The following is a 14,995-nucleotide window of genomic DNA, read 5'->3' on the forward strand; positions in this document are numbered from 1 at the left end:
CAGCCTTTCCCTATGGTGGATGTTCTACATACATGACTCTTGAAGCTCAGCCCGTTAATGCACTCACCTGACGCACACGCACACGCACACGCAATCAGTCCTGGTTCATTTCTCTCATCTATAGCCCAGCAGCCCTGATGTCAATTGCATCACCCCAGCTGCTACCCAGACTGAAGTTAGTTAATTCAGCATAGATCTGCAATCGAACCTGGATCTTCCTGATTTGTATGGCTTAGTGCTACACCGGGCGATGGATTTACCATGGTGGGGAGCACTCTGTAAACAGTGAGTTACTCTCACAAGTTTATTCAGCGGTCATGTCCTGGTTCAGTCGAGGTTCTGCCCTCAGCCAAATGGAGGAGCCACCTGGTCACATCTGTGGCCCTTACCTTACGCAAGCTATTCTTTACTTTCTGCAGGCTAATAAGAACATGGGAACGCAGGAATAGGAGGAGGCCATTCAGCCCCTCGAGCTTATTCCGTCATTCAATTAGATCATGGCTGATCTATACCTCAACTCCATTTACCCACCTTTGATCCATATCCCTTGTTGGCCTTACTTAATAACAATCTGTCGATCTCAGTCATGAAAATTTCAATTGATCCAACATCCAGAGCCTAACAACGACTGTTGGTGATGTAAGCAAGTGAATGCTTAGCATGTTCGTATAACTTTCCTCACTCCACTCTTGTAGCAGAAAGAAAGATTGCATTTATATAGCGCCTTTCACGACCTCAGGATGTCCCAAAGCGCTTTACAGCCAATGAAGTACTTTCGAAGTGTAGTCACTGTTGTTATGTAGGAAACACAGCAGCCAATTTGCGCACAAATAGAAATGTGACAGCAACCAGGTAACCAGTTTTAATTATATTGGTTGAGGGATAAGTGTCAGCCAGAACACCAGGGAGAACTTCCCTGCTTTTCTTTGATTAGTGCCATGGTATCTTTTATATCCACCTGAGAGGGCAGACAGGGCCTCAGTTTCACATCTCATCCGAAAGACGACACCTCCGATAGTGCAGCGCTGGAGTGTCAGCCTGGATTCTGTACACCAAGTCTCTGGAGTGGGACTTGAACCCACAACCTTTATGTAACAGTGGCAAGAGTGCTACCCACTGAGCCACGGCTGACAAGAGCAGAGAAATTAGAGCAGAGAAGGTTAAGAGGAGAGGCCATATAAACTAAATGGTACAATTCTAAAGGGGGCGCAGGAACAGAGAGACCTGAGGGTGTATGCGTTCATATATATATATGTGTTCAAAATCATGAAGGGTTTAGATAAAGTAAATAAAGAGAAACTGTTCCCATTGGCGGAAGGGTCGAGAACCTGAGGACACAGATTTAAGGCGATTGGCAAAAGAGCTAAAGGCGACCTTAGGAAAATCTTTGTTACACAGCGAGTAGTTATGATCTGGAATGCGCTGCCTGAAAGGGCGGTGGAAGCAGATTCAATCGTGGCTTTCAAAAAGGAATTGGATAAATACTTGAGGGGAAAAATTTGCAGGGCCACGGGGAAAGAGGGGGGGGGGGGCAGTGGGACTAACTGGATTGCTCTTACAAAGAGCCGATATGGGCTTGATGGGCTGAATGGCCTCCTTTTGTGCTGTAACCATTTTATGATTCTATGATTCTATGAAATGAACAGCATTGAAATAACAGAGAGCGGAATGGCATACGGACGCCTCAAGCATACAGCTGCTAATATCGACAACAGTAATTTGTGGGCTTATCTGCTTCAGCTGCCTATGAGGCAAGTTCTTTCTATGTGCTGAATTAATACATGTTTTATGTTGTCTACAGCTATGTCGATGAAATCTTTAATTACTAATCTTTCTTCCACAAACATTCCTTTTGTAACCTCGAAACCTTTATTGAAACCTGATGGATATTTTTTGGAACGAGCTCTTGCAATCCCTCATCCGAAAGTGAATGCAATTATATATGGCCAGTGGCATCTCCGTTACAAATGCGAAGATGATCTGATGGCTTTTCACTTGACTTTCACACACCAGTGGTCACATCATGCACCGAAGAAAGAAAATTCATTGGTCATTCAGAACGGGGAATTGCCAGTTATCAGCGCTGTAAATTAGCGAGTGTCAGAGTACATTGTGAATTCAGCTTGCACCCATTGCCTTCGTCTGACCTTGCCAAGCAAAAGCCCTTATCCTTTCCAAACTATTTGAATGATGCGCTCTATCTCCTCACTCTGTGCCAATGTATTGAGATTGGTTCGCTGCTCATCTATGTAGCTGATCAATAAGGTTTCACTCATAATGATGCTTTCTTGTCTCTCAGCAACTCAGTTGACACTTTGAGTGTCGGCTACAGGAACCGTCTGGATTTGTGCTTTGAAGCTGAGGTGTGTGCGGAGTTGTGGGGGGCGGTGTGGTGAGAGGTTAAGGACGAGGAGGAAACGTTTCCCGAACTTTCATATTTAGCACTCACCGCGCTTCATTACCAAAGCCCAACCTCCAGGCTAATTTACTTCCCTGATCCTAATGGCAGTCTGTAGCGAGAGATAAAAAGGATTAATGCCAGATGCGTTACAGCGAGTTGGAAATCTGATTTGCTAATTTTGGTGCGGTTTAGCTCCACAAACATCAACTGTAAGGGTAAGAGCTGCGACAGTGTTAAGGGATTTTAATATTCTTTTTCTAAAGGCTAGATTCGATAAATGTTCCCTCAATGCACCTGTGTGGATACTACAGTGAAGGCACACATCCCTTGAGGTACGTAATGCAAAATAATGAAGTGATGAGGTCTATTAAGAAGTAGAGTTTGAGGCGATAAATGCTAATGCAGTGGATCGATGCTGCTACCGCAGGCTGGGACATTTGTATGGTGGTAAGGAGGCCTAGTTTCCTGTTGAATACATTATTTTATCTCATACTATATGGAGATTAAGTTGTTATCGTTATATAAAAGATAGTGAATTTTAACCTGGAATGTGCAGTTAAGTCTAACCTGATGGGGACTTCAAAGTAGACTCAATATTCTGACATGTCCTACATCAGTAAAATTTAAGGCATTGCTACAGGTAACGTCCTCCCACAGTATCGGAAATGCAGCCCTGCAACAGTAAACATAATGCACGTGAGATGCTTTCATGCAATGTAGAGAATGCGAGGACAAGATTTTTCCACTGGTTGACGATAAGAAGTAGGAAGCTTGGCTGATTCCTTTCTCCCCCTCACTAGTCCGAGGATGTTCAGGCTCAGTGGTAGCACTCATCCCTCTGAGTCAGAAGATTGTGGGTTCAAGCCCCACTCTAGAGATTTGATCACACAATCTAGGCTGACAGCTCAGTGCAGTATTGAAGGACTGTCTGAGGATGTGACATTAATCGAGGCTCCTTCTGCCCTCTTAGGTGTATGTAAAAGTTCCCATGACACTGTCTCAACGAAGAGCAAGGGAGTTCTCCCTGGTGTCCTGGCCAATATTCATCCTTCAATCAACAGCCGATCTGGTCATGTATCTCATTGCTGTTTGCGGGACCTTACTGTGCACAAAATTGGCTGCCATGTTTACCTACATTGCAACAGTAACTATACGTCAAAACTACTGCATTGAGTGTAAAGCGCTTTGGGACGTCCTGAGGTTGTGAAAGGTGTGATATTTTATATTATATCAAACTTCTTTACTTAGAGAGTGGTGAGAATGTGGAACTCACTATCACATGGAGTGGTGGAGGCAAATAGCAGAGATGCATTTAAGGGGAAGCTAGATAAGTGCATGAGGGAGAAGGGAATAGAAAGATATGGTGATCGGGTGAGATGAGGCAAGGTGGGAGGAGGCTTATGTGGAGCATTAGCTCCGGCATAGACCAGTTGGGCTGAATGGCCTGTTTCTATGCTGTAAATTCTATGTAGTTCTATGCAATATAAATGCAGACCGAATAGTACTGATACAAAGCCGTTTTACAATTAGTACCAGAGGAGTGAAGGGGTGGGGGATATTCTTGAAACCGATAGACCCTTTCCCTAATAGAGTCAGTTTAATGCACCGATCGTCTGGAGGACACTAGGGATTCATCTCACACAGCTGTACTGAGTTTGCATGAGTTAATTTGTCAAAGTGATGAATTGTAATATGTTTATAATGCTCTTATTTTCCCCGTCCTACTCAGATTATAGTGTGGCATGAAGATGTAAAACTAAACCTAACAGCCTCTAGTTCCCCTAGTGCCTCAGTGGGAGGGTTGCCACCTGTCCCACTTTCTCACTGTAACAACCAGGCTTTGAAACTTGCTGCTGGTTGACGGTTTTAACAATCAATAGAGTGGCTGTATTATTTGTTAATATTAAACGTTGAGGGGTTTAATATACATTGTACAAGCAACAAAGTTACTGGCTGCTATATTGCCAGTTAAAACTGGCAAATGTCCACCACAGACAATTTGAAAAACCAGGAAGGATCAGGGAGAACCAGTCAGATGTCAACTCTACCAGTGTGTAAATGAAACAACAATGACAACTGCATTGATACAACACCTTTAATATAGTAAAACATCCCAAGGTGCTTCACAAGAGCATAATCAGACAAAAATTGTCAACAAGCCACACAATGAGATATTAGGACAGGTGACCAAATGCTTGGTCAAAGAGGTAGGTTTTAAGGAGCGTCTTAAAGGAGGAGAGAGAGGTGGAGATGCAGAGAGGTTTAGGGAGGGAATTCCGAAGCTTAGGGTCTAGACAGCTGAAGGCACGGCTGTCAATTGTGGAGCGATTAAAATCGGGGATGTGCAAGAAGCAAGAATTGAAGGAGCGCAGAGATCTCGGAGGGGAGTAGGGCTAGAGGAGGTTTTTGCTGGTGGAGGAAAGGAAATCTGGGATGCGCAAGAGGCCACCCTTGGAAGAACGCACTGCTCAGTGTGGACCAGGAAGCTCCCAAGACTCACTAGCTGGTCTGTACTGAGGTAACACAAGAAGCTCGGCACCATCCAGGACAAAGCGGTCCGCTTCATCGGCACCCCATCCACCGGCTTAAACATTCACTCCCTCCACCACTGGCTGCAGTGCGTCCTATCTACAGGATGCACTGCAGCAACTTGCCAAGACTTCTTCCTCAGCACTTCCCAAACCCGTGACCTCCAACACCGAGAAGGACAACGGCAGCAGGTGCTTGGGAACACCATCACCTCCCAGTCACACACCATCCTGACTTGAACATATATCGGCCGTTCCTTCATCATCACTGGGTCAAAATCCTGGAGCTCCCGACCTAACAACCATGTGAGAGAACCTTCACCACATGGGCTGCAGCGGTTCAAGAAGAAGGCCCACCACCACCTTCTCAAGGGGCAACTGGGGATGGGCAATAAATGTCGGCTTATCCAGAAACACCCATATCCCAAGAATTAATTAAAAATAAACTGAGCAACAATTGGGCCTCAGCAATGGAGGAACAAAATCAAGGTTGATGCATCTAATTGATATCCATTGGTCTTGCTGGAAAGGGCATGTGTATGAATCATCAATGAGAACAGGAATGCCTCAATGGCCAAAAATGTTGCCAAAACTCAATGCCAATGCTTAAATATGAAAAACGGTCCCTTAGGCAAGATACTGGAGTGCGACTGGTTCCCGTGGAAATGGATTCATGTATGTGTCAATGTTTTCAACGGAGGGCTCAGACACAGAGGCTGAGAAATTCGACTCGCGCCCAAAAAAAGGCGCAAAGTTGGCGGAGCAGCGATTCCGCGCTCCAGTCCCTGCTGGCCTGAGGCCCAAAGTTTGATTCGGCGTGGTGGTTAATTTAAATGCTGACGGCGAGCTGCAGGCCCCGAACAGGTGGCCCCTCCTGCAGCTCACCAGTTTTGAAGGTCGAGAAATCGTCCGGCTTCTACGCTTATCTGCCTGGCAGGTCGGATCTGGGGTGGGTGTGGGGGGGGGTGGAGGAGTGTTGTGGGGAGACAATCCCAGAGTAGGCCCTGCGAACATGCGGGCAGCAGGCCGAAGATTTTTTGTGGATCCAGGAGGAGTATTCCTGCATCTATGGAAACAAATGGAAGTTTCTTGGGCCTTCTTTTTGAGCAGCTTCCTGAAGACCCTTTAAGGATCGCTAGTTAGGTCACTCAGCATCTGGTACAACTAGGAGAAGTGTGTTTGGCGTAAGCTCCGCCCATTTGTACCTCAAATTTTCATTCAGGGTCCGATAACCGGCTAAAATTGCAGTCGGGTCCGAATGATGTCATTGGGGCCCGACATACATATGTACAGAAGGTCCCCTCCAGTTCAAGCGCGTGTCTTTACTACCTGATCAGTGGAGCGGGTTAAAATTCGATGGGCATCTGATGGCTTTCTGGCGGGTAAGTAAGCTGGGCAATTTTAGCTGCCCAGTTTTCGCTGGGCAGGTAGGGTTAAAATCGCTCCCCGAGAGAGTCACATATCCAAGAACCAATGTAATGAGAATCAGGTGGGTTCTACAATTGGTGGGCGATCCGTTTCTTCGGATTACCACCTGAGTGGAGAAAGGGAATATTTACCCTGGGATGTTACTTGTCCGGTTCATTGAGGTGAAATCTGAAGTTAACAATTCTTAACTGCTATTGTAGTTAACTTGTACCATTGTGTTAAAGTTGAGTTTGTTTTACTTAGCAGCACTTTTGTCTCCAAGTGCTGCTAAGGTTCAAGTCCCATTCTAATTTAGATAGACACCTCCATGCGGTATTGAGGGAGTGCTGCAATATCAAAAGTGGAATCTTGCTGTGTGCAAAATGGCTGCCATGTTTGCATACCTGACAGTCACTGAACTCCAAAATAATTCATTGTATGTGAAGCGCATCGAGATATTTCTGAAAGACATGGCAATGTGCTGTGTAAAGGTAAGTCTTGCTTTCTTTATGTATAATGTTACAAGACCGAAGTGGTATAGCAACATAGTAAAGGTCTGTAATGTATCTGCCACGGAATTCAGCTTCCATATCAGGTTGGACACATTTTCCAAGTCAAAAAGGGGCAAAGATTGAGATAAAGGGGAAAAAAAGAATCAACCAAGTTTTCCCCTCCTGGTTGCTAGTCTCTGACTTTTGTACAATTGCATGGGTGTTGAATCAGAACAGGATCTGGCTTTGCTGTGACATGCATCACAAATAGATACTTAGGCCAAGAGGGTTACAGAACCATACCCCAGCTTTAGAAGAGAAAAGGAGAAAATTTGGAAAAATTGAAGAGAAACAACAAAGGCAACTTGTCTGATTTAATTTTGGCCGGACGTAATCTGATAATTCTGAAGAATTTCTAATTTATCGCAACACAGGAGGATTCAAAAACTGAAAAACCTTCCGTATTAAGAGAGACTTAGTGCCACCTAGTAAATGTTCCATCCAACTGTGACAATTGATAAGCACAAATTAGAGGAATTCGTTGCAGCTCATGTTGTTAATAAAGTTAATCTCTGTTTAACACCTGGAAGGTGTTTAAGTGATAGTAATGGGGGCGGGGGGGTTACGTAACAGGACCGAGTGGGACAACTGCCCAATGATCCCAGATGAAAAGAAACAATTGGGCCAGAATTTGGTGTAAAAATAACGGCAAGGCTAATGGCGCTCACCGTTGTTTCTGGGTAAATGGTGCGGCGACTTCAGGCGAGGGGCAGATGCGCGGTTTAAATGTAAATATCTAAAAGTTGCTGTCCGAGTTGCGCCGCTCCACCGTTAGCTTCGCGAAAACGCCGACTCGCCCTTAGCCCCCCCCCCCACCCTTTTTTTTTAGGAACTTGCTGTATTTGCCCATTAAACTCATCACACAAAGTTAAGTCTTGTCGTTACAAGCGTAAGAACCCTTTTAACGACATGATAAGTGTTAATGACTGCCAAGCAACCTCTCTGGCACCGAAAATTAACCATTACATGTGTGTAGTCTCATTCCTTCAGGTTTTGAATTTTTTCAGGGGGGTTTTAAAAATGTTATTTTTTTTTAAATTCCTACTTTGCCTTTCTGCCTTTTTTTTTCACTCTCTCTTAATCCAATTTTTTCTTTCCCACTCTTTATTTCTCTTTCTGTACCTGATTTAACATTGAATTCACCCCCTTTAATTCACCCTCCTTCTTAAGTTCTTTCTGCGTTTATTTCCCAATCCTTAGCTCTGACTGGTTAAGAGAGATACCCTGTTGGTAGCCCTGTTCACTGAGGTCCCAGATGCCCTGTTTCCCTCGCTGTGATGTTATCAGCTCGCACTTCCAGCAATTTTGTGGGCAACATCTTTTTGAACTGAGGGGCACAGGGGGCAAGTCTAATTAATGGCAGACGCTGATAGATGCCCTGCTACAGCAAAATTCTGGCCCATTCTATCGCTGTTACTGTTCTTCACCTATATGGTATATAGGATAGTGCATGAGATGGAGGGGTACAAGGCAATGAGAGGCTCAGGCAATGTAATAATGAATGAATGTTGTTGGCCAGAGGCTGCAGTAACCTGAGACGTCAGCTGCTGACACACAGGCAAGAGCAACTTTTGAACTGAAGTAACCTGAGTTCAGTCGCTGGCCTGAGCTGGCTGGAACCGGTTTTGAACTAGCTAAGTTTTGTGAAAGACAAAGGAGATGTGATAAGACACAAGTCCTTATTTAGAAAAGGAGTAATGAGGCAATGCTACCTAAGTCCTTGGGACAGAGCCAATGAGGAGAAGACACAGACTAGGCGAGCAAGCCTAAACCAAAGGGAAAAAGACAGCACAGCTTGAAGAGATAAGATTCGGAATAAGAATGAAGAATCTGGGGCGTGGAGCAAGAGCGAAGACTCCGGAGACCAACCATCGCGGAAGTGAAAGACCCTACGTCAGGGACGTAGAGACGACGTCGAAAGAGAGAGATAAGGGAACGCCTGGCCAGCGTCGGCACTCCTTTTTGGGTATTATCCTTTATATTCTGTGACCACTCGGGGTGTCAGAGAAACCTAGTGGGTGTGCGTTTAGATCCTAGTTTGGGTATAAAACTGTATAACCTGGTGTAAACTGCATGTCTATATCTAACCAGACGTATAAGCTATATGTATATGATCTAACGGCGTGAATAAAGCGAATTGAGAGTTAAGAGAGAATTGACTCTTCTCCTCTTTGTACTAAGCCAATAATCATAACCGGTGACCTCCGGTCAACAATGTGAAGCAAGAATAGGTTGAAAACATCAACAGAGATACAAGATCTGTCATTTTCTGAAGACATACACTGCCAGAAGATCCGGGGAAATATTCATTTCCCTGGCCTGATTGGTTTTGCAGTTTTCGACTCACATAGAATGACACTAAAACAACCTCTAATATTACAGCAATAATGCTGCTTAGATATCCAGGAACAGCCTTATCAATGTAATATTAACCCCAAGCTTCTAAAATTAAAGCTAAAGTCACTATTTTATATAAATATTAAAAGAAAGTCCATACCATATTTCTGCCAGTCCAGTTAGGAACATCGGAACAGGAGTAGGCCATTCAGCCCCTCAAGCCTGCTCCACCATTCAATTAAATCGTGGCTAATCTGTACCTTAACTCCATCTTTCCATCTTGGTTCCGTAACCTTTAATACCCTTGCCTAACAAAAGTCTATCAATCTCAGATTTGAAATTTTCAATTTCAAAGTTGTTATTTTCTCTTTCCAATACTCTTTGATCTTTGTCATTTTAATTTAGTTTTGCTCTTTACTAACGAATTAACTCTAATCTTACCTGTATTCACATTGATTCTGTAAATTTTAAATCTTTTACCTGTGTTGAATCTTCCACCTCCCCACTCTCACTGTCCATTTCGGACATAGGCCTGACTTGGCAAATAAATTGTCATTTGATTGGCGAAGAAAAATAGCTCCAAAGTCTAATCGAATGACAAGGATCTCAAGAATGACATGGTCACATCATTTTTTTTGTCTGTATTCAGAGGCAGTTGGGATGCCAATCTAACAAAAGGGTAAATTTGCCATCCACCGTTACAGAAACCTTTAGATTTTCATTCCCAGTTGATTTCAGTAGAAATGAAAATTGGACAGCTTCTAAGATGAGCGGCCAATCCATGACATCAGTTTTACACCTGGGCGTCAAGGTGTGAAGATTCATAGAATCGTAGAACGATACAGCCTAGAAGGAGGCCATTCAGCCCATCGTGCCTGTGCCGGCTCTTTGGAAGAGCTATCCAATTGGCCCTATTCCCCTGCCCTTTCCTCACAGCCCTGCACGTTTTTCCCCTTCACGTATTTATCCAATTCCCTTTTGAACGTTATTGGCCCGTAAATTGCTTTGAGCGGCGAACAAACGCGCTCGTCCCTCCGTAGATTTATAATTACCCACTAACTTACCGCGGTCTTTACAGCGGGCACTTCCTCTAGTAGGAAGCTGAGGAGAGCTCAGCATTAGCTCCAGCAAAGCTAGGACTCAGGGAGAAGCGAGACGATCGATCTCTCCCCTCGACCACTCAGATTGCCGCATCCTTGAAAAGCCGCGAAGAGTCAAAATGTTGAAGTGCAAACAACGTAAAAACCAGGAAGTGAAAGTTACAACAATAAAACCATTTGTAAAAACAGTTATAGACAGCGGGAAAAAAAGAGAGGGTAAGAATAACGAATTAAATAAAAGAGACAGAAGGAAAAAGTAAAAAACAAAAATGTTTTTAATTTTTTAAAAAAAATTTTTAGTGATCAAATATTATTAAAATAAGGAGTAATGAGACTCCAATTTTTAAAGGTTAATTTTTAGTTGTTTGGCACTCATTAAGACTGCTGTTAAAATTTAGTTTAGACCTGGTACTTTTAAGCGTACCTGTTTTGTGGCGATTTAAGTTAGTTTCCAGCTGGGCAGAAGAGAAAGTTGGCGCTGGTCCATTGATTCTGTTGATTGCAGCTGGCAATATCCCTTTAAGGCAAAGCTGGCAGATCCCCGGCGAACCAGGAAGAGCAAGTGCCGATTTCCCCGATTGTCTGTGCATGTGCGAACGCCGGAATTTGCTCTTTCATTTGGCCGCTAACAACAGTGAGCTATTTTGAGCTCACCGTTCTTTTTAAATAAATTTCTGGCCCATTATTGAATCTGCTTCCACCATTGATCCAGGCAGTGCATTCCAGACCATAACAACTCGCTGTGTAAAAATAAATTCTCCTCATCTCGTCTCTGATTCTTTTGCCAATTACCTTAAATCTGTGTCCACTGGTTACCGACCCTTCTGGCACTGTAAACAATTTCTCCTTATTTACTCTATCAAAACCCTTCATGATTTTGAACACCTCTATTAAATCTCTCCTTCACCTTCCCTGCTCTAAGGAGAACAATTCCAGCTTGTCTAGTCCCTCCACGTAACTGAAATGTCAAATTGAAAATCTACCGCAAAGTCCTGCTGTGCGTGAGTCGAATACATGTTTTACCACAAATCCATAAAACAGTAAGAACGTTCATTTCAAACTTGATTTATTGCATTCAAAAAACTGAAGTAACTCTCAGCTGCCCCTTGATTACCATCAATAGTAATTTCTAAGCTCATAACTCTTATAAACATGCAGATAACTATTATTTCCTTGCAATCAATTGTTGATTGATGCTCGATAACCTTCCAGCAATTGTGCCTTCAATGTGGAGATCAACAAGAGCAATATGTGGGAAAACATGCAATTGTCTGATCACCATTATAGCACAGTAAGCAAGAACCAGGCTCCCAAGTGGAATATAATGTATTCAATGAATGTCACAGTATACTAGTCAATGTCCTGTGACAACAGGAAATAAGGTTTCGTAGACAGAAAGTAAGATATACATATATTAACACATTTGGATTTGTTAGAATGAAATTAAGGATGAAATCATGTCTCAGGGTTTAAGAGGAGAGTTACATAGGGCTCCAGCTAAGCTTTCATAGTTTCAGTTGCAAATCTGAACCTCTGGCTGATATTATTGGCTTTTGTCTTTCTCCGATTGCTTGGCCTTTTTGTTCCTGAAGGCTTTGATTTGTGGAGGTAGAATTTCAGCTTGCTGTTCGGGCGTAAAACTGCCTCTGTGGATCGGCCGTCCATTATATACATAACCACTACACCACCATCCCCATTGTGGGGTACGGTAGTGTAGTGGTTACGTTACTGGGGTAGTAATCCAGAGGCCTGCACTAGCTAATTCAACATTGAACGTGAGTTCAAATCCCACCATTTGAGATTTTGATTTCAGTTCAAAAAATCTGGAAAATAAGGAACTGGAACCAGTCAAAGTAACCTAGAAGCTGTTGGAATGTTGTAAAAACACATTTGATTCACTAATAGGAGAGGGAACCTGCCATCTGCCGATATGTGACTCCAGGCCCACATCAACATGGTTGACTCTTATCTGATCTCTGAAGTGGCCTAGCAAGCCATTCAGTTGTTATCACCACCTTCTCAGGGCAACTGGGAACGGGCAATAAATACCAGCGACAGCCCGAGAATGAATTTTTTAAAAACGTCCGATTTTTTATCTCCATTGATTTCAATGGAAGTGAAAATCGAGCAGTTTCTATAATGGCGGTCAATCCACAGAACTAATTTTACGTCAGGCAGTAAGCTGAAAATTTGCCCCGTGGTAGATTGTTATCCAGTTCCTTGCCCAAGTGGTCATTCTACATGAACCAAACACGGTGCATGAGGACAGTTGTGGGGATACCCTAGCCAAGCATTGTCCTATCTTCTATGAGAACTTCAGGTCTGGCAACTCTGGCTGATTTTTCTCCTTTCCAGCTGAGGCACATGAAGGTCAATTTTTAGCACCTTTGGTCTCTCCCACGTCCCGGTTAAGATCTGCTTAAACCAGATATCAAACCTGATAAATTCCTGGCCCGTATTGCTCAATTTCACACTGAGGAATGTAAGGGAACTCTGATTATCATCTTTTAGTCACTCTCAGATATCTGTTATTCTGTATTGATAACAGTTGCTCAAAGGTTTGAAGATGCAAGATGTAATTTCATTCCCAGAGTGGAGTCTGTTCTTGACTGGCAGGAATGGCCATATAATGTTATATATCCCCCAATCTCCAACCCATTCTCCAGTCTTTGAGGCTCCAACCTGGAAGCAGAGCCTTGCAAAGTCACTCCTGTGGTCTTGAGACTCCTGTCTATAGACTGAAAGGAGTTATCTAAGTTTTATAGCCAAGGGTGTATCTCTCAAACAGGAGAGCACTCCCTTCAATGAGCATTATAATTTATTTATAAATCAACTGGCATATGCTCTCTCCTTAACACTGAGTATCTTTCCTGTCTCGGTTCATGTCTAAAACCTTTTTATTTTAAGTCGTTCAACTGTGTGTTAGTTCAGCTGAATCCACTGTCCTTTTATTAACCTTTAACAAGTCCCAAAATCCCAGCTTGCTGCAACCTTGGCTTAATACTTGGACCAATTTGGACTCCTGGGCAATTAATACGTATGTGGACTCCATACTATTATAATGGCTGCTGGTGGTGTTAACTACTTTTTCCCTCCTGTGGCTAGCTTTTTCACCTCTGCAATCTTTTTGACAACTATCTTGGATGATACATCATCCCTGTACAGTAGTTTTATTCCTTCTATTAACCTTTTAGTTTTATTCCATATTTCCTCAACTGGTCCATGTGCAGTAGCCCATTGTGCAGAAGGACGAGCTGCCTACAGGGGGATGGAATCCATTCGGGCAGTCATGGTTATTTTCTTTTCCATGCACATCAACCTATGGTGCCTTACTGAGTGTAAATGCAGGAGTTTTAAGACCTTTCATGTCTTCAGGACATTCCAAGGCACTTCACAGCCAATGAATCACTTTTGAAGTGTAGTCGCTGTTGTTTTATAGGCAAGCGAGGTAGCCAACTTGCTCACAGCACGATCCCGCAGACAACAATGAGATAAGAGGCCAGTTAATCTGTTTTGGAGGTGTTGATTGAGGGATAAATGTTGGCCAGGACTGGAAGATCAGCCCCTGATGGTGGAGGAGAAGGAACAAGGGACAAGCATAGTTGAAGGAGCAGAGGAACTGGGTTGGGATGTATGGCTAGAGAAGATCACTCACAGGAAGCCATGGAGGGATTTAAAAATAAAGATGAGAACCTTAAAGTTAACATCAGGGTGGAGGGAGGGTGAGTAGAGAGGGAGTAGAGCCTACATTGCTAATTGAAGGAGTTCTGTAATACAGAGGGGACATTAAAGGCAGAAAGGCAACATTTTATTCCATCTTTAATTATTTCCTAGTTTTGTGCATATTGTGGGTGTATGTGCATTCATGTATTACAGAACTCCAGAGGTTTGAGCACAAAATCTAGGCTGGCACTTCATTTGAGGGCTAGCACTGTCGGAGGTGCCATCTTTTAGATGAGAGATTAAACCTTTCAGATAGACGTAAAAGATCCCGCAGCACTATGTGAAGAAGAGCAGGGGAGTTCCCCCCAGTATCCTGGTCAACATTTATCCCTCAACCAACACCCAAAAACAAATGATCTGGTTATTATCTCATTGCTGTTTGTGGGACTTTGCTGAGTGAAAATTCGCTGCCACATTTCCTACATTACAACAATGACTACACTTCAAAATAGTACTTTGGGCCATCCTGAGGTGGTGAAATGCACTATACTCTTTCTTTCTTTCTTTCTTTTGATATATATGTGGGTGGGTATGATTGTGCGTGTACTTGTATATCTGTGAGTTTATCTGTGGATGCGTAAATATAAACGTTCTTGTGTATTAGTGAGTATACGTATGTGTTTGTGTGTGTATATGTGTGAGTTTGTGTATATGTATTTAAAATGATTTCTTAAATGTGTGCTCACATCAGAAGCACAAAACATGAAAAACTTGAAAACTAAATTATGAACCAATAACATCCACAAGACACCGTCTCTTCAAATGTAAATAAAGGGCCCTGAGAATCCAAATTTTAAATTGTGTCTTGAAAAGGTGCTGATGAATTTTCAGCCACAGAGTCTCCATTACATGAGAGTTACGTGCTGTTCCTATAAAGGCATTGCCTGTGTCATAAATCGAACCCCTCCAATTACATTTTCCTATTTCTCATGTTGGATGTTTTCTCGT

The sequence above is a fragment of the Heptranchias perlo genome, chromosome 6 (assembly GCF_035084215.1).
Source record: "Heptranchias perlo isolate sHepPer1 chromosome 6, sHepPer1.hap1, whole genome shotgun sequence".
Lineage (NCBI taxonomy): Eukaryota > Metazoa > Chordata > Chondrichthyes > Hexanchiformes > Hexanchidae > Heptranchias > Heptranchias perlo.